Raw genomic sequence first — 18,990 nt, forward strand, 5'->3', positions numbered from 1 at the left:
TACAGGGAGGTACAACCTCCGTGGCTCTAGCTTCACTGGGTGGACAACTGGCCCTCCCAGCACCCCACGGAGCGCCACGGACATAATTCCCACATAAGATCTTTGATCTTTCTTCACTATTTTGTATAAGCTTTCCCAGTTCACCTGTTGTCATATATATAAATTGTTTCTATTACCATTTAGATGTATTTGAAAATGCTCTAAGAAGGGCGAAACGTCGTATAATATACAATATGAACTTCGGCAATCTTTTATTCCGACTTAATGAAGAACAAAGAAGCACTATTAGAAAGGTTGAAACCTCTAACAAGAAGCTTATTCTTGCACAAGCATCGGTCAAATTTAATTATATATATATATATATATATATATATATATATATATATATATATATATATACATACATACATACAATAAAAAAACTAGAAACGTGTGTTGCACAGAAGCAAGGCAACCACTAATGATAAGAAAGGACCGGAGTAGAGCGCTTTCGTGCATTACATCTAGTGCATGTAATACACGAAAGCGCTCTGCTACGGTTGTTGTTTTTTTTATTAATGGTTACCTTGCGTGTATATGTATATATATATATATATGTGTGTGTGTGTGTGTGTGTGTTTGTATGGTTCGTAATTATGTTTATCTGCGATATCCGGAGATCAATATGTAACAAACGCGCAGTTCGCGGTTAGCAAAAAGCACAACCAATCGCCCCTCATTTGCGCCAAAACGTACCCATCTGCGCGGTTAGTAGAATTGTCCGAACCCGAGAAGACTGTTTCCCGCCTTAGGTTGTCTACAAAAATCCCGCATACAAAACAAAGGGAAGAGAAGACCTTGTAGGTTCCATGATATAGGATTTATATACAAGCCCAGGAGTAGCCCAAATAGGTGAGGTCGAGCTAGGTAGGAAAATGTAAAGAGGTTTAGGAGTGGGAAGCTGCGATCAGAAGGGCTAATCGGAGGTCGATCGAGGGCGCGGGAACATCACTCTTGGAGTGGAGTGAGGCGCCGCTAAGTTTAGGACATCGGATCCGACAGGTTGGTCACTCTTCGTCGCTCTCACCCCCCCCCCTTTTTTTTTCTCCCCCTAAATGTTGAAATAATGAAACAAGAGTAGCTTGGATAATTGTGATATAAATAAAACTAGAGAAATGTGTAGGACAATTAAGACTAAGCTTAAGATATCGGATTCGACAGGGTCGACCGTCTCCCTGAATAAAATCGCCAACCCAAGGCGTCCAGACTCACCCCTTAAGAGGAAAAGCGCAGTGTGGCCAACGCTGCTCACTGTACGCTGAGGTTAAAAATTAATTGTAGGGAAAAAGGTTGAGGCCTCGTGGTGCCCATCCATACAAGGGACCCTTAGTTCTATCGTGATAACAGTGCTATACGATATCTATGTCTTTTTGTGTATGGCTGGTGGGTTTCCTAAATGGATAACCTACGCGTCTTATCCAAAGATACGAGTCAGATGACTCCTCCCATATTTCTTAATTCATGTCATGCTACCAGAATTATTTTCATATGTTAATGTATTAGTAATAGGTGGACTCTGGTCCGAGATAATTTTGTTGTCTACAGTTATATTCACATGTACTAGATAAGGAATATAAATATATAGTATCATAGAATAAATAAAATTGAAAATTAATAAAGGTGTTTCAAAACCAATCATTATAGTAGCAGTGGGTGTCGCTTAGAAAATTACAGTAATGGGCGAGGGAAATAAGGAAAGATGAGGTGCAAGTAGTAATTAAAATGATGAGAGTAGGTAAGGCACCTGGGTTAGACGGGTGTCATGCGGAGTGTCTGAAGAAGGGATGTACAGTAATAGTTGACTGGCTGGTGAGGTTGTTTAATGTTTTGTAGTAGTTTTAGTTCGGAACAACGGCAGGACAAATGAAAATCAACACAAAATATCTAATCTCTTTCTTTTGGTAATTAGCCACAAGGTGCGACACTAGAAGTGTCACATGAGAAATATAGGTGAAGCTCGGACTAAGGCCACAGCATAGTGGAGCTTATGGTCGTAGCTGGACGTGGAGCCTAACGTCAGCGAGGCGGTAGCAGATGATGACGGCGAGGCTCGATGGGACAGCTAGAAGACTGGACGAGGAGATGTAGTTTGTGCGCTGGTCGGTCTGGTCGGTACTGTTCTGCCCATCTCGGTGAAATGCCGACCTTTAAGTTCCTGATTGGCTGACCGCTGGCTGGCAGGGACACCCTTGCGAACTACGCTTGCCAACTACAGGAACTTGGAAAGGCTAGTTCCGAAGATTTCTTTGATCAGTGTGTGACGGGTCGTAGGATTCATCACGTCACTACAGTTTAACTAAGGGAGGGTAGAGTACCGGAGGACTGGATGAGTGCCTGTATATTTCCACTTTACAAGGGAAAAGGGGACAAGTGTGGGTGTAGTAGTTTCAGAGGGATCAGTTTGTTGAGTGTAGTAGGGAAAACTTATGGGAGAGTTATAATTGAAACGAGTTAGGAGAGAAACAGAGGTAGTAATTTGTGAGGAACAGTGTGGGTCTAGGAAAGGTAGGGGTTGCGTAGATCTGAATTTTGTGGTAAGACAAATATGTGAAAAAGCTTTAGCAAAACGTAAGGTACTATTTTGGGGGCCTTTATGTGTTTGGGAGAGGCTTACGCCAGGTTAGACAGGATGGCACTGTAGGGGTTTTTGCAGATAAATGATATTGGAGGAAAGCTGTTAAGGACAGTCAAGAGTTTTTACGGTAGTAGAGCCTGTGCTAGTGTGATGTGCGAATGTACGGTATGTGTGAGACAAGGGGGAGACTGTTGGCATCAATGATCACGGGAGCGTGGGACGGTAGGGGGGAGTCAGACGTCAGTGCTCGGGTAGGAGGGAGTGAAAGAAGACGTGTGCGGAAGGATATACAATTAGGAAGTTAGGGTGTGTGTTTGCAATGTTTGAGGTGTAGGTAGCATAGCACGTAGTTATTAGGTGCGTGGAGAGAAAGCTGGCATCTATTCATAGGAAAGAAGGACGTCCGGATTCTGACAAGTGCTGGAAGAAGCAGGCACCTGGTTGCAACTACAGCTGAACGCCTGGCAGTAGCTACAGCCATACGATCGGCTGACAACTTTGAACAACATTGTTGGCGCGATATGCTTGACAGAAGACAGAAAACCTCGAGGGTTCAAGGGTGACTCTAGCAGAATCAGGGAGGTGCCCATGACGATGAGATATCTCAACTGTGGGCGGAGGAGCCACTTTGTAAGGGAGTGTGGGAAGATGCCAGAACAGACACTATGTTATAAATGTGGTGAACTGGGACACATTACAAAACATTGTGACCAGGGAAACGGACGCGGGGAGGCTGTTGCGCCGGCGGTCGACCCCATGATGTAGAAAAGGCATTCTCTGATATACCAATCGTGGAGGTCCGAGTGGAAGACGAGCAAGCGGGTTATTGGATACCGGCTGCTCGACCACGATTGTAACGGCCTACTTAGTTGAAGGATTTAGAAGCGAAGAGATACGTCTAGTGACAGTTGATGGAAAGGAAGCGAGATGCGAAGGTTCTCAGGAAGTCGAACTGGTGGTGGGGAACACCCCGTTAAGACTGAGAGTATTTGTCCTCAGAGCGATTATGGACGGAATTGAAGTGGCGGTAGGGATGGATGCAATCAGAGAGCTGGGCGATATTAAGTTTATTGATAGCCAAGTGAAGCTTGATTGGGAAAATGGCCGAAGGAACAGGAATCGCCGAGCGTCAGCAAGGGGCATAAGAATGACGGCGGGGACGGAAGAGAGCTGTGTTACTGTAGAGCATGACCATGATGAGAAACGCCTGCGTGGGAGGCGTGCGACAAAGTGGATAGAGCTGCACCTTGTACGATTGAGGATGGAGACTTCTTCGCTCTATTCGATGGGGTCAGCAAGAAGGTGAAGTGGCATCTAAAGGGAGGAGTGCCTACGTTGAGCAACAGAGTCAGTTGCTATGAACATTACCTGAGAGAGGGAGTGCGAGAAGACATTGATAAGGAAGTGCAGCGGTGGATTGAAGCAAGCATCCTGAGGCCTTGAAGGGAGCCGGTGGAGAACGGAATTTTGCCGCTAATGGCGGTAGCGCACCCGACAAAGAGTAAGGTTCGCCCCATCCTTGACTTCAGGGAGTTGAATCCTTTTGTGAAATGTCATACGGGTGATTATTTCGTGAACCGTTCGTTTTGTGCTCTCCTGATGCCACTATAACTCTGTTCACCTTCAAACCGAGTTCGTCTGCCAACTCCTTCAAGATCTCCAGTCGCCGCACTCTTTTCTCTGCGGTCAGCATCGTGTCGATCCATCTCGCCACTGTGGCTGAATCAGTCCTGATTCTAACTTCTCGCAGTCTCCATTTCAATGCCAGGTTGACCCCTTTTACAACCGCATCCAACTCTGACACGTCAGTGTGATGGTAATCGTCCTTCTTTCGCTGCCAAGCTCCGTCTTCAACGGCCACGCCTCCTATCCCCAGAACCACGCCGGTGGCTATGCTGTTTGCGTCACACCACATCACCCCTTTATCAAATTGCGGAACACTCCGTTGTTCTTTCACTGGATCGTCGCATCTCATTCGCTGTACAACGTCGCGAACCATTGCAAGTGTTCTCTCATCAATTTTGTCTCCCCCACGCTCCTCCTCCCAACCTTCTCTTAATATAGCTGCATGCCACACCGAGCCATCCTGCTATCGGGTAGTAGCTGACGAATTAGCCACCTAAGAAGAAGAGCTCTTTCCTGCTCATCTCGTCCGTTGCATCCGGGACATCATTGCCTCTCCTGAACATGAAGTTTCTCTTTCATTTCGCTCTACTCGTAGTCCCAACACCGTTCCTCTGTCCATCGGTCCCGGCTCCTTCGACACAAATCGTGCTATGTCTTTTACTACTTCTGGCGCTGGCACGACGGTGTCGTCCATTACTATATAGTCAATATATGAATCCGTGCCCTTCTCAATCACTTCATCCTTCTTCAGCACTGTCTTCAAGATTTTCGTCATGATCCGCGGGGCTGAACATAGCCCAAATCCCAGTCTGGTTGAACAATATGTTTTCACCCCATATTTCACTAGTTGGTATCGCCACAGCTTCTCTGCTACATGGACCTGCATGTACACCGCCCTCACATCCACAATTATAGACGCCCCACTCGTCTGCCGCACGTTCTGCACGACACCCATCTAATCCTGTTCTCATCATTTTCAGAGCTACATGTGCATCATCTTTTCTTATTTCTCCTCCATTTTCCTCTATCACCATAATTTTCTTAGCATCTCCCACTGCTACCACCAATCCCTCCCTATCCTCCTCCACATTCAACAGCTCTTCCATTAAAGATCAACTGAGAAGGTTTTAAAAGAGGTGGTGAATATTTGCTAGATGTATGGCTTAGTCTATTTTTGATAAGATAATGCAAAAATAAATCCAAATTATTATGCAATGTGATAAAAAAAGGCCAATCAAAATAATGTTAGGAGATTAACTTCCATTAAAGGTCAACTAGGAAGGTTTTAAGAGAGGTGGTGAATATTTGCTAGATGTATGGCTTGGTCACTTTTTGATGAAATAACACAAAAATAAATCCTAATTATTATGCAATGTGATAAAAAAAGGCCTATAAAGATATTGGTAGGAGATGAAGTTTTCCTTTACTGACCTTTGGCTGTTCTTGTAAGGTTCTATCAGCTGTGACATCAATACTGTTGTTTACATTCTGATGCATGCTATATGCAAGCACTATAAAATGCCATGCTGTACTGTCAACTTGACCAGTGATCTGTCATATTTCATGTGTTAGCAAGGTTTCATCAAGCATTTAGTTCAAATTTTTTTTAATGTGTCACTGCAAATTGCAACTGTTTCAACAAAACCTTCTGCTGCAGATGGACTTGATTTTTATTCTTTTCCAAAAGATCCTGTTCGCAAAAAGGACTGGATCATTTGGTGCAGATGGCATGAGTCATGGAAGCCTGGATTAAAAGCAAAACTGTTCAAAACATTTCAGAAAAAACCAGTACACTCGGGACCTTGGCCTTGCCAAGTCACTAAGAATTAGCATGAAGACCATTCTAAAAGATGCAACAGTGACAATTTGTCATCGACAAGACCCCAGGTTTGGCAAGCAAATGTCATTGAAGGAGCATTGCTATTGAAAAAAGACAACACCTGGAGGTAGGCATATCAGTATGTATCATGTACAGAGCCCTTACATGCCTAAGTGCTGCTCTGGGGCAGTTCTCAGTGTTGGCCCTCCCTCCTCCATCACTACTTCCCATCCCCACCATTTCTTACAGCCTGTTTTAGCTATTGGCTTGCAAAATAATTACACTGATTTTAAAAATGTTATTCAATAATCCTATTGCAGAAAGGATAAGGGAAAATATTTCATATTCTGTTAATTCTAATGCAAAATTTGTATATTACAGTAAAATGAGTGGTGGGATGAGGAAGTAAAGAAGGTTGTAGAAGAGAAGTGAAGTATTCACAGATTGGTTACAAAATAGGATGAGGGAATCATATGAGAGGTACAAAGAAAAAAGAAGTAAAGCATAAGATAAAGGAGGCAAAGAGGAGAGATGTGAAATGGAGTTAGAGTATGACATAAAATCTTGAAAGTAATAAAAAATGTTTTGGAAAGAAATTAAAAGAGGAAGAGGAGGTGAATCATGTAGAGATGAAAAGGTAAAAGGTGCAGATGGAGAGATGATAATGGAAGAGAAGGCAGTAAAAGGAAGATGGGCAGAGTATTTTAGGGAGTTGCTACATGTGAAAGAGGATACGGAGGGAAAGGTAGTTCCAGTGGGAAGTGCTAAGAAAATTACCATGATGAGTGAGGAAAATGGAGGAGAAATAAGGAAGGATGAAGTGAAACCAGTTATTAAGATGATGAGAGCAGGTAAGGCACCTGGGTTGGATGGATGTCATGCAGAATGTCTTAAAAAAAAAAAAAATGGTGGAATGGCTGGTGTAGTTATTTAACATTAAGAGAAGGTAGAGTGCCAGAGGACTGGAGGAATGCTTGTATAGTTGCACTTTACAAGGGAAAAGGGGGCAAGTGTGAGTGTAGTAGTTTCAGAGGGATTGTTCTGTTAAGTGTAGTTGGGAAGGCTTATAGGAGGGTCTTGATTGAGATAATTAGGAGAGGAACAGAGGGAGTAATTGGTGAGGAACAGTGTGGGAGAAGAGGTAGTGTTTGTGTAGATCCAGATTTTTGTGGTAAGACAGATATGTGAGAAAGCTATAGGAAAAGGTAAGGATGTTTTTTGGGCCTTTATGGATTTGGAAAAGGCTTATGACAGGGTAGACAGGAAGGCACTGTGGGAGGTATTGCAGATATATGGGATAGGAGGAAAGCTGTTAAGAACAGTCAAGAGTTTTTACAAGAGTAGTAGAGCATGTGTTAGGATTAGAAATGGAGAGAGTGAGTGGTTTGAGGTAAAGGTGGGACTTCATCAGGGATGTGTTATGTTGCCCTGGCTGTTCAATTTATACATGGATGGGGTGGTGTGAGAGGTAAATGCAAGGGTAGTGGGTCAGGGATTGGAGATGGTTAAAGAAAATGGAGAAAAATGGGAGATAAGCCAGCTGTTGTTTGCAGATGACACTGTGCTTGTAGCAGGATCAGAGGAGGGATTGAGGAAGTGACAGAGTTTAGGAAGGTGAGTGAAAGGAGAAAGTAGAAGGTAAATGTAGGTAAAAGTAAGATGATAAGATGTACAAGGGTAGAAATTGGCAGCAGACTGGAAGTGAGTATTAAGGGGCGAGACTGGAGGAAGTGAATAATTTTAGATACTTTGGGGCAAATGTGGTGGGAAAAAGAGGAGTGGATGTGGAGGTAGAATGTAGATTGAAAGAAGCAAGTAAATGCCTTGGGGGGTTAAAAAGTGTAGAGAAACAGACATTTGGGAATGGATGCTAATAGGAGATTGTAAGAAGGAGTAATTGTACCAACAGCACTGTGCACAGCAGAAACATGGAACATAAGAGAGGAAGAGAGGAGTCTGAATGTGTTTGAGATGAGGTGCCTGAGAAGTATGATAGGGATTAACAGGCTGGATAGAGTGAGAAATGAGGAGTGAGGAAGAGAGTGGGGGTGGAAGGGGAGTTGGGAGATAAGGTTGATGAAAGAGTATTGGGATGGTTTGAACACATGGACAGAATGAGTGAAGAATGATTAGTAAAAGAGGTGTGGAAGGCAGATGTGGAAGGAGTGAATATGAGGGGTCGACCTAGGATGAGATGGATGGATGGGGTAAAAGGGGCATTGGGAAAAAGGGGAATGTCAGTTGAGGAAGGACAGGAGAAGACAGAAGATAGGGGTGAATGGAGAATGATTGTGTATGGATGATGCTGTGATGCATGAGGTGGAGTGGGTGGGGGATGGGGGTGAGGATGTATGAGAAATAAATTGATGCAGCCTTAAAGGATTTCTCCCTGTCTTCTCCTTTTCTGCATGAGGGGACGGAGAGTGGGGGTTGCCAATTTAATGAAGCCTTCTTGCTGTGGATGTGCTGTGTCTTGCAGCACTGCTTCTGTCCCAGGGCAGTGGGCAAGATGCAGGTATGACCCGTTGTTCAGGAGGTGCCAAGATAAGAGGGGGAGGGGAGTGAAGTATGTTAGGGATGGAATGGGTTGGGTGTGTTTTTTTCTGCCTTTGTTTTTTTGGCTACCTCCCTTATAAGGGTGAAAAAGCCTTTGGTATGTACAGTAAAATATTCAGGGCTCCTTTGACCTTTTTTTATTATAATTACTTTGTCAGCCTTGTGGGCGGAATGTCCAGAGTAGAATTGCCACCCCAAGGCATATGCACCTCCCCCCCCCTTGTGAGGGCCCTGATCATATGTATAGGTAGGCCTGTGTTATCTACGCTGTCACTGACAATTGTTAACAAGCATGGTTAGGCTTGACTTGACCCACATTGGAACACAAAAGGGCATCCAAATCTAATAAATCTTCTTCACTTGATGTGGAGTCACTTTCGTATTGTGTGCTGGCCATGTTGAAGAAAGTAAACACCAGTCGTTATATCATCAGTTGCCCTAGCAGTGGAAAATGTAACTTTTAAAATCATGCTATTTAGGTAAAATCAAAACTATAAAATGCTAGAAACGTGCATTTTTGTGTTCTTCTAAGTTATATTTTTATACATGAAATAACAAAAAATAAAGAAATCCAAAATATTCTCAGTTGACCTTTAAGATCTGTTCATCTACGCTTTTACCTTTTCTTCTCTACTTGACTCACCTCCCCTTGCTCTCTTGATTTCCTTCTAAAATGTCCTTTTATTGCTTTCAATTTTTTCTGTCATACTCCTCTACACTGCTCTCCTTTTTGCTTCCTTTATCTTTTGTTTTGCTTCTTTTCTTTTTCCTTGATGTTTTTCATAATTTTCTCTCACCCTACTTTGTAACCAGTCCCTGAATGTTTGCTTCTTTTATACTACCTTCTTCATTTCATCATCCCACCACTCACTACCCTTCTTTCTATTCCCTCTCATCCTTCCTGTTCCACAATCTTTGCACACCTTGTCAGTTCCCCCTTGAAACACACCCATTCCTCTTCCACACCTACATACATACACCACGAGCATAGCTCCCCTTTCCGCAAAATACAACTAGATAAATATACCAAAGGCTTTTTCCCCCTACATGGGGGGGTAGCCAAAAAGAAAAAGGCATAGAAACCACTCCCACCCATTCCATTTCCCATACATTCCACTTCCCTCCACCCTCCTCCCATCTCGGTATCTCTTCCACACCTACCTCCACTATATCCTTCACCACCTCCCACACTTCTCTCGGCTTCTTGTACTCCTGCTCCTTTTCCTTCTTATTTAAGCAGTTTTTACTTGGGGGGTGAGGTAGTATGTGTGAGCAAAATTTAACGCAGCCTGAAGGGATTTCTCCCCGTCTTCTCCTTTTATGCATGGGGGGACGGAGAGGGGGGTCGCCGATTTAATGAAGCGGCCTTGCTGTGGATTTGCTGTGTCTTGTGACACTGCTTCTGACCCAGGGCAGTGGACAAGGTGCAGGGATGACCCGTCATCCAGGAGGTGCTAAGATAAGAGGGAGGGTGGAGGGGTGTGGAGTGTATTTAGGGATGGAATGGGTGGGAATGATTTTATGCCTTTTCCTTTTTGGCTACCTCCCTTGTAAGGGGGAATAAGCCTTGGTATGTATGTATATGTATGTATTTAAGCAGTTTGCTCTAGGCACTTCCCTGCCTTCTATCCTTTTCCTCTTTCTCCATCTATCCTCTTCTCTCAACTTACCTTCTACCAAAAAATGATCAGATATTCCCCCCACTCTCTCCCATAATAACTTGTACATCAAAAATTCTTTCTACTCCATTAAAGCTCAATCTACCACCCTTCCATTCACCATCCTCTCCCATGTGTACTTGTGCTGGACTTTTTTCCTAAACACTATGTTAGCTATCATCAACTCTTTCTAGACACATCTCCACTGCAATTTTTTCCTAGCACTCCACACTTCCCAACCACCCTGTTTATTGTTTCATCACCTACTCTAGTATTAAGATCTCCCAATACCACTATATTTAAATTTCTCCCTAAACCCTCTATGCACTCTTTATATTGTGCATCTAATCTATACATGCATGATATACCCATACCTCAGAAATACATATCTCTTCTTACCTAGATGACATAGCAATTACGTGCATACACCATAACACAAAGCTGTAGAAATACAAGTACAGTATACCTCAATACACTCAATACCTGGTTCACTACAAATAGACTCCAAACAGACAAAACCAAATCTACAGCTATACTTCTCACTAATTGGTCAGTGACAAATACCATGCCTCTATATCAACAACACTTATACCACACACACACTCATGATTCTTGGCATAACATACGATACGTCCATGTCATTCAAACAACATATCACAAACATAAGGACTACCTACAGAATTATGAAAGGGATGGAAGTTCTTGATAGAGATGACTTATCAAAATGGGACAGAGAAACATAAGGACACAAGAAGCTAAAGAAGGACAGTTACAGAAGAGATTTGAAAAAGAATAGCTTCCCACACAGAGTGATTGATGTCTCCAACAAACTAAATGGAGAAACAGTGAGTACCAAAACTATGCAAGATTTTAAGAACAAACTGGATGTGGAGAGATGCAAAAGTGGGTCACTATGAGCATAGCTCTTGTCCTGTAAAATACTAGGTAAATACAAAGGACATTGTGATAAAAGTAATAAAGGAAAAAAAAGAGATTGGGTAAGAGACACAATAATAGACAAGAAAAAATGTATTGTAATTTATGGTATTATAGAAAAACATAGACTAATCAGGTTTCAAAGGGAAAAAGAGGAGAAGAATATAGTGAGGGAAATACTAAAAGAAATACAGGAGAAGGGACAAGAATTTGAAAAGGAGAGGAAATATATAGAGTGGGAAAATATTCTTAAGAGAAGAATAGACCTCTCAAAGTAAAACAAAATTCACAGAGGATAATGGAAGAAATATAAACGCAGGACTAGCAAAAAGTAAGAATTACAAAAATTTATGGATAAAAAAGGAACTGAGTGATGAGGAAAAAGAGAAAGAAAAAACACTAAAAGGGGAAGCTAAGGAAAGCAAAAAAAAAAAAAAGAACAGAGAATGAAAGGAAGGAGTATTTTTTGGAGAGTGATGGACTTGAGACTGAGGAAATGGTACATAAGGGAAAAGGAAATGCAGGAACAAGAAGAAAAGGCAAAAAAAGAAGGAAAAAAATAAAAATAAAGGTAACATATACCATCATAGACGGATTGATATCAGGAATAGATGAACTGAATGACTACCTAGAACAAGAAAAACCAGATATAATGGGGATTGTAGAGACAAAATTGAAAGGATTATTACCACCAAATAGTATAGGCCAAGGCTTATACAATTGTTGGATCAGAAATAGAGAAACAAAGCAGGGTGGAGTCATGTTGCTAACCAAGAAAAACCTAAATGCGACAAAAATCACAGGAAAGAACAATGTAGAGTTGATTATGATAAGAGTTGAGGACAGAGAATGAAAAATAGAAAGTATGCAGTGATTTATGTCCCACCTAAAACTTACACATGGAATGAAAGTAAACACTCCAAAATGCTGGAAGACACGTGAAAAACACTAAAAGAGACGCTAAAGAAAGAAGGAAATCTGGTAATTATGGGTGATTTTAACTCAAAAGAAACATGTTGGGAAGAAATGACTGTGAAAGGTGGAGATCACTGGGGAAACATATTACTGGAAATGACCATTGATTATGTAGCCAAGACCTTTCTTACTTAATTATTGTATATATTTATTGTATATGTATCTCCTTTATTGTGTAACACTTCTTTATTATACATGAGTACTTAATATCAACATATATCTATTGTAAATATTTTGTATAAGTAAGCCTATGTAGTCATTACATTATATAAGTGCCTATACATAATTATATAACCGAATATATATGTTATTAGGCGTACGCTAAACGTGTATGCGTCTATGCCAATTGTACATGTCATAGCATTAAGGTACTAAATGTTTGTTACCCTTAACCATGTTGCATGCATATTCATTATTATATGTGATTGTTCTCTTGTTTATGTACATTCTTATGTATATACCTAGATATGTTAGTATGTATTGTTTTGCCCAATCTTTTTCCCGCCTAGCAACAATGTATCAGAAAGTAGGCCACGGGCGTATCTTAATGCCCAAGCTAGGCCCCCAAGCATTCGCTTGTGACAGATCACTTCCTGCCATACTTGTGTGTAGACCTCCGTAATAAACTCCTACCAAAATACTGTGTGTTTGGCACTTACCACAGTGGTGACCCCAGAGTGACAGTGCCCAAGTGACCCTAATACCCAGTGCTCCATACCTAAGTGATTTAGGGTCATACACATTACGTGGTTGAGTGCCTATGCGTACTACTAGTTATCACCCCCAAGCTAATGGCATGATTGAACGTTTCCACCGTTCTCTGAAATCAGCTCTTCGCGCTAGGCAAGATAACTGGTTTTACTCCTTACCTATCGTCCTTCTTGGCTATCGCATGACACCTCACGTCACCAAATTTTCCCCATTCACCGCCGTTACTGGCGCTCATATGTTATGCCCTTCTGTTGCCATTACTCAGGAACACATCCCCTCCTCGGATGACACAACCATCCTTCGTCTTATCAAGGAAATGCAGTCTGTCAATTTCCAAGACCTCGCATCCGGTGACTGACATACACCACCTCCACCCTATCTCCCTCATGGCCTTCACTCTTGCTCTAAAGTTTGGTTACGAGTCGACAGAATTCGTAAGAGTTTGGAGGCTCCGTACTCTGGTCCTTATGATGTCATTCGACGTGAACCTAAGTACTTCATCCTTAACCTACCTCAAGGCGAAGCCTCAGTTTCCATTGATCGTTTGAAACCAGCTTTCCTCCCAGTTTCTCCTTGCCCTAAACCCCGTCTCCATGTAACCCCAGACATACCCTCAACACCTTCCACTCCTCCTGTTCCTACTTCGTCCACTTCTGACACTTCCAGTGTCATCCCACCAAGTCCCATACCACCCACAGCTGATGCCAATGACCTTGGCCACCCTATCACCTCTTTCCCTCCCTCCCACCCTCATACTTCCGCTCTCCCATACACAACTCGCGCAGGCAGAAAAGTCAGGTTTCACGATAAATCTGATTTTTACTACTACTAAAGACTTTCTTCACTGACGCTACACTCTCAAGGGGGGAGTACTGTAGCCAAGCCCTTCCTTACTTAATTATTGTATATATTTATTGTATATGTATCTCCTTTATTGTGTATGTAACACTTCTTTATTATACATGAGTACTTAATATCAACATATATCTATTGTAAATGTTTTGTATAAGTAAGCCTATGTAGTCATTACATTATATAAGTGCCTATACATAATTATATAACCGAATATATATACGTCATTGGGTGTATGCTAAACGCATATGCGTCTATGCCAATTGTACACGTCATAGCATTAAGGTACTAAATATATGTTACCCTTAACCATGTTGCATGCATATTCATCATTATATGTGATTGTTCTCTTGTTTCTGTACATTCTTATGTATATACCTAGATATGTTAGTATGTATTGTTTTGCCCAATCTTTTTCCCGCCTAGCAACAATGTATCAGAAAGTAGGCCACGGGCATGTCTTAATGCCCAAGCTAGGCCCCCAAGCATTCACTTGTGACAGATCACTTCCTGCCATACTTGTGTGTAGACCTCCGCAATAAACTCCTACCAAAATACTGCGTGTTTGGCACTTACCACAATTACACATTGACACAATGGGTCAAGGAAAATACCAAATACTGTATAGAATTAACGATGAACCGTTGAGATTGGATTTGATATTCACATCAGAACCCAAAATTGTGGATAAAATTGAACACAAGATGCCAATTGGAAAAAGTGATCACCTACTACCAGAACTAGAATTAAATGAAGAAACAACTATAGAAATAAATGAAAACACAGAAAAGGAAGACTGATGTATAACAAAACAGATTTTAGGAAACTTAGAAAATTCTTTCAAGAAGCAAATTAGGAAAAAATTGATAATGAAGAAACAAAGGTGGAAGAGAAATAGGCAATTTGGAAGGAAATCTATAATGAAGGAGTGGACAAGTATGTACCTACACAAAAACAAGAAAGGGTATATATAAAATTCTGGTACAATAAAAAGTGCAATGAGGAGTAATCATCACCAAAGGTATGTCTCCAGATAAACATATAAATAAAATAGTTGGGGAAACATACAATTTGTTGAGATCAATAAAAGTGGCCTTTAAATACCTGGATAAGGAAATGATAAAAAAAATATTACAAACACTGATAAGGCCAAAACTGGAATATGCAGCCCTGATATGGTCACCCAGTACAAAAAACAATATAAAAAAATTAGAATACAAAGAGCAACGACAAAGATGGTCCCAACACTTTCAAACTTGACATATGAACAAAGATTGGCTGAACTGGAATTGCCGACCCTGGAACAAAGAAGAGAATGAGGGGACCTAATTGTCATCTACAGGATTATAAAAGACAAGGAATGCCTTGATAGAGAGGACTTATTAAAGTGGGACAGAGGAAACACAAGAGGACATGCAATGAAACTCAAATAGGACAGCTACAGAAGAGACCTGAAAAAGAACAGCTTCCCATACAGAGTGATAGACATCTGGAACAAACTGGATGAAAAAATATTGTGTGCAAACACCATACAAGAATTTAAGAACAAACTTGATCTTGTGAGATACAAAAACAGGTCACCATGAACATAGCTCCCCTTCCTGTAAAATACAACTAGGTAAAATACATACTCCCTCACCCACTCCCTTTCATGCACCACAGCATCATCCATACACAACCATTCTCAACTCACTCCTATGTTCTGTCTTCTCCCTTCCTTAACAGACATTCTTCTCTTTCCCAATGCCCCTTTTACCCCATCCATCCATCTCATCTTTGGTCACCCCCTCATGTTCAATCTTTTCACCTCTGCCTTCCACACCTATTGTACTAATCTTATTTTACTCATTCTTTCCCTGTGTCCAAACCATCCCAATAATCTTTTATCAACCCTATCTCCCAACCCCTTTTCCACTCCCACTCTCTTCCTCACCTCCTCATTTCTCACTCTATCCAGCCTAGTAACCCCTACCATACTTCTCTGGCACCTGATCTTAAACACATTCAAACTCTTCCTCTATTCCTCCCTTATGTTCCATGTTTCTGCCCTATACAGTGCAGTTGGCATAATCCCTTAATTTATTTTTTATTACACTTTTTAAACCCCCCAAGGCATTTGCTTTTCTTAACCTACATTCTATCTCCATCTCCACTCCTCCCTTTTCTACCACATTTGCACCCAAGTATCTAAAGCTATCCACTTCCTCCAGTCTCTCTCCCTTAATACTCACTTCCAGTTTGCTGCCATATTCTCCCCTTGTACATCTCATCACCTTACTTTTACCCACATTTATCTTCAACTTCCTTTTTTTGCACACCTTCCCCAACTCCATCATTAACTTTCTCAATCCGTCCTCTGATCCTGCTACAAATGCAGTAACTGTTAGCAAACAACAACTGGCTTATCTCCCACTTCTCTCCATTTTCTTTAACCATCGCTAATTCCCGATCCATTACCCTTGCATTAACCTCTTGCACCACCCCATCCATATATAAATTGAATAGCCAGGGTGACATAACACATCCCTGACAAAGTCCAACATTTACCTCAAACCACTCACTCTCTCCTATCCCATAGATCTGCAATACCTCCCACATTGCCTTCCTGTCTACCCTGTCATAAGCCTTTTTCAAATCTATAAAGGCCCAAAAAACATCTTTACCTTTTTCTACAGCTTTCTCACATATTTGTGTTACCACAAAAATCTGATACACGCAACACCTACCTGTCCTAAACCCCCACAGTTTCTCACCAATTATTCCCTCTGTTATTCTAATCCTCTCAATTAAAACCCTCCCATAAGGCTTCCCAACTACACTCAACAAACTGAACCCTTTGAAACTACTACACTCAAACTTGTCCCCTTTTCACTTATAAAGTGGAATTATACAGGCATTCCTCCAATCCTCTATCCTCTTTTATACAAACATTAAACAACCTCACCAGCCAGTCCACCATCACTGTGCCTCCCTTTTTTTAGACACTCCGTATGACACCCATCTTACCCAGGTGCCTTGCTCTCATCATTTTAATACGAGCTTTCACCTCATCTTTCCTTATTTCTCTTCATTTTCCTCATTTATCACTATAACTTTCTAGCATTTCCCATTGCAATTACCTTTCCCTGCCTATCCTCCTTCACATTTAGCAATTCCCTAAAATACTCTGCCCATCTTCCTCATACTGCTGTCTCTTCCATTATTATTTCTCCATCTGCACCTTTTACCTTTTCTTCTCTGCTTGATTCATCTCGTCCTTCCTCTCATAATTTCCTTGCAAATAATTTTTTTTATTATTTTAGAATATTTCTGTCATAATCTTACCCCATTTCACATCTGCTCTCATCTTTGCCTCCTTTATCTTATGCTTTACTTCTCTTCTCTTTTCTTTGTACCTCTCATATGATTCATGCTATTTTGTAACCAATCTGTGAATGCTTGTTTTTTATCTTCTACAACTTTCTTTGCTTCATCACACCACTCACTACCCTTCCTTCTATTTCCTTCCATCCTCTTTGTTCCACACATCATCTTTGGACACCTTGTGAATCCCTTTTTACACTATCTTCATTCCTCCACTCCTAGTTCTACTCTATCCTTCAATCCCTCCCACTCCCCTTTCAGCTTCTTCTTGTACTCCTTCTCCTTCCTCATTTAAACAGTTTACTAGCACCTCCCTACCTTCTGCCCTTTTCCACTTTCTCCATCTATCCTCCACTCTCAACTTACCTTCCACCAAAAAATTATCTGATATTCCCCCACTCTCTCTTCTTAGAACATATACATCCAAAACTCTTCCTACTCTTCTCCTGGTTACCACTATGTAGTCCGTTAAAGCCCTATCTACCACCCTTCCATCCATCACCCCCTCCCATCTACCACCCTTCCATCCATCACCCCCTCCCATCTACCACCCTTACATCCATCACCCCCTCCCATCTACCACCCTTCCATCCATCACCCCCTCCCATGTGTACTTATGCTTGTTGTTCTTCCTAAACACTGTATTTGCTATTAATTCTTTTTCTAGACATATCTCCACCACCATCTCTCCACTACAAATTTTTTCTGGAACTCCACACTTTCCAACCAATCTGTCTATTGGTTCATCTCCTACCCTGGTATTAAGGTCTCCCACCACCACTACATTGACATTTCTCCCTAAACCCTCTATGTGGTCACTTAAATCTATCCAAAAAGCCTCCCTTTCCTCTACACCCTTCTCACTACCAGGCCCATATACACTTTCAAAAACCCACCTCTCCCTTCCCAGTTTCACCTTCATCCACATTAACCTTGAAAAAACCTCCTTCCACTCCACCATACATTTACCTATTTCTTCACTTACTAGTATAGCTAACCTTCTCTCCCTCATCCTCTCTTCACTCCTGACACCCTCCAAACTCAAACTCACACCTTCCTTTCAACTATGTTTCACTCACTGCCAACACATCCATCTTTCTTCTCACAAACATACTTATCTCTCCCCTTTTACTATCATCTGTACCACATCCACACACATTAAAAGACCCACACCTTAGAGTTCTGGTTGGAAAACTCCTCCCAGTTCCTCTAATGCCTTTGCTTTTTTTAGGAATGTCTCCTTTCGGGCTACAGAGAAAAGGATGCCTAGTCCTATCCCCATCCTGTTCTAGTCACCTTCTATAACTCAAGTGGGAACACTCAGTGGCAGTATTCTTCTCCCCTACCACAGGGTTCAGCAAAAAAGGAAATGAATATTCAGAGAAGTGGTACAAGTGGTGATGAATACATAAAATGTATTTCAACAAGAACCCACTGTGCTGGATATGAAGAAATGAAATAGATGATATCCATATATTTCAATCACGGACTGTGATCCTCTTCAGTGGAATACAGAGTAGTGTAGCAAAAGGCATGTCTTATATACAGAGAAAGAAGAAGGAACATGTGGGTTCTTGTTGAAATTTATGAATGTGTTACGACATTACTTTGTAGCTACATAAAATGTATATATAAATACATTAATAAATAAAGTATATGAAGGGATCAATACAGGTTCTGTCACAAATTTACCTCTGGAGATTAATACCAACGTCCAATCTGATAAAAGATTAATCTACTAAATAACTATTAATTTTGTGGCACTTTCTACATTCCCATTTTTGCACTTGTTCATAGTTTCCTCCAATACTTTATGTTCTTGCAGCACACATCTGGCTTCTGTCTTGAATAGGTTTCCATCATAATATATATATATATAT

This window comes from Oratosquilla oratoria, chromosome 15, assembly GCF_046742065.1.
Source record: "Oratosquilla oratoria isolate Oo_2021 chromosome 15, ASM4674206v1, whole genome shotgun sequence".
NCBI lineage: Eukaryota > Metazoa > Arthropoda > Malacostraca > Stomatopoda > Squillidae > Oratosquilla > Oratosquilla oratoria.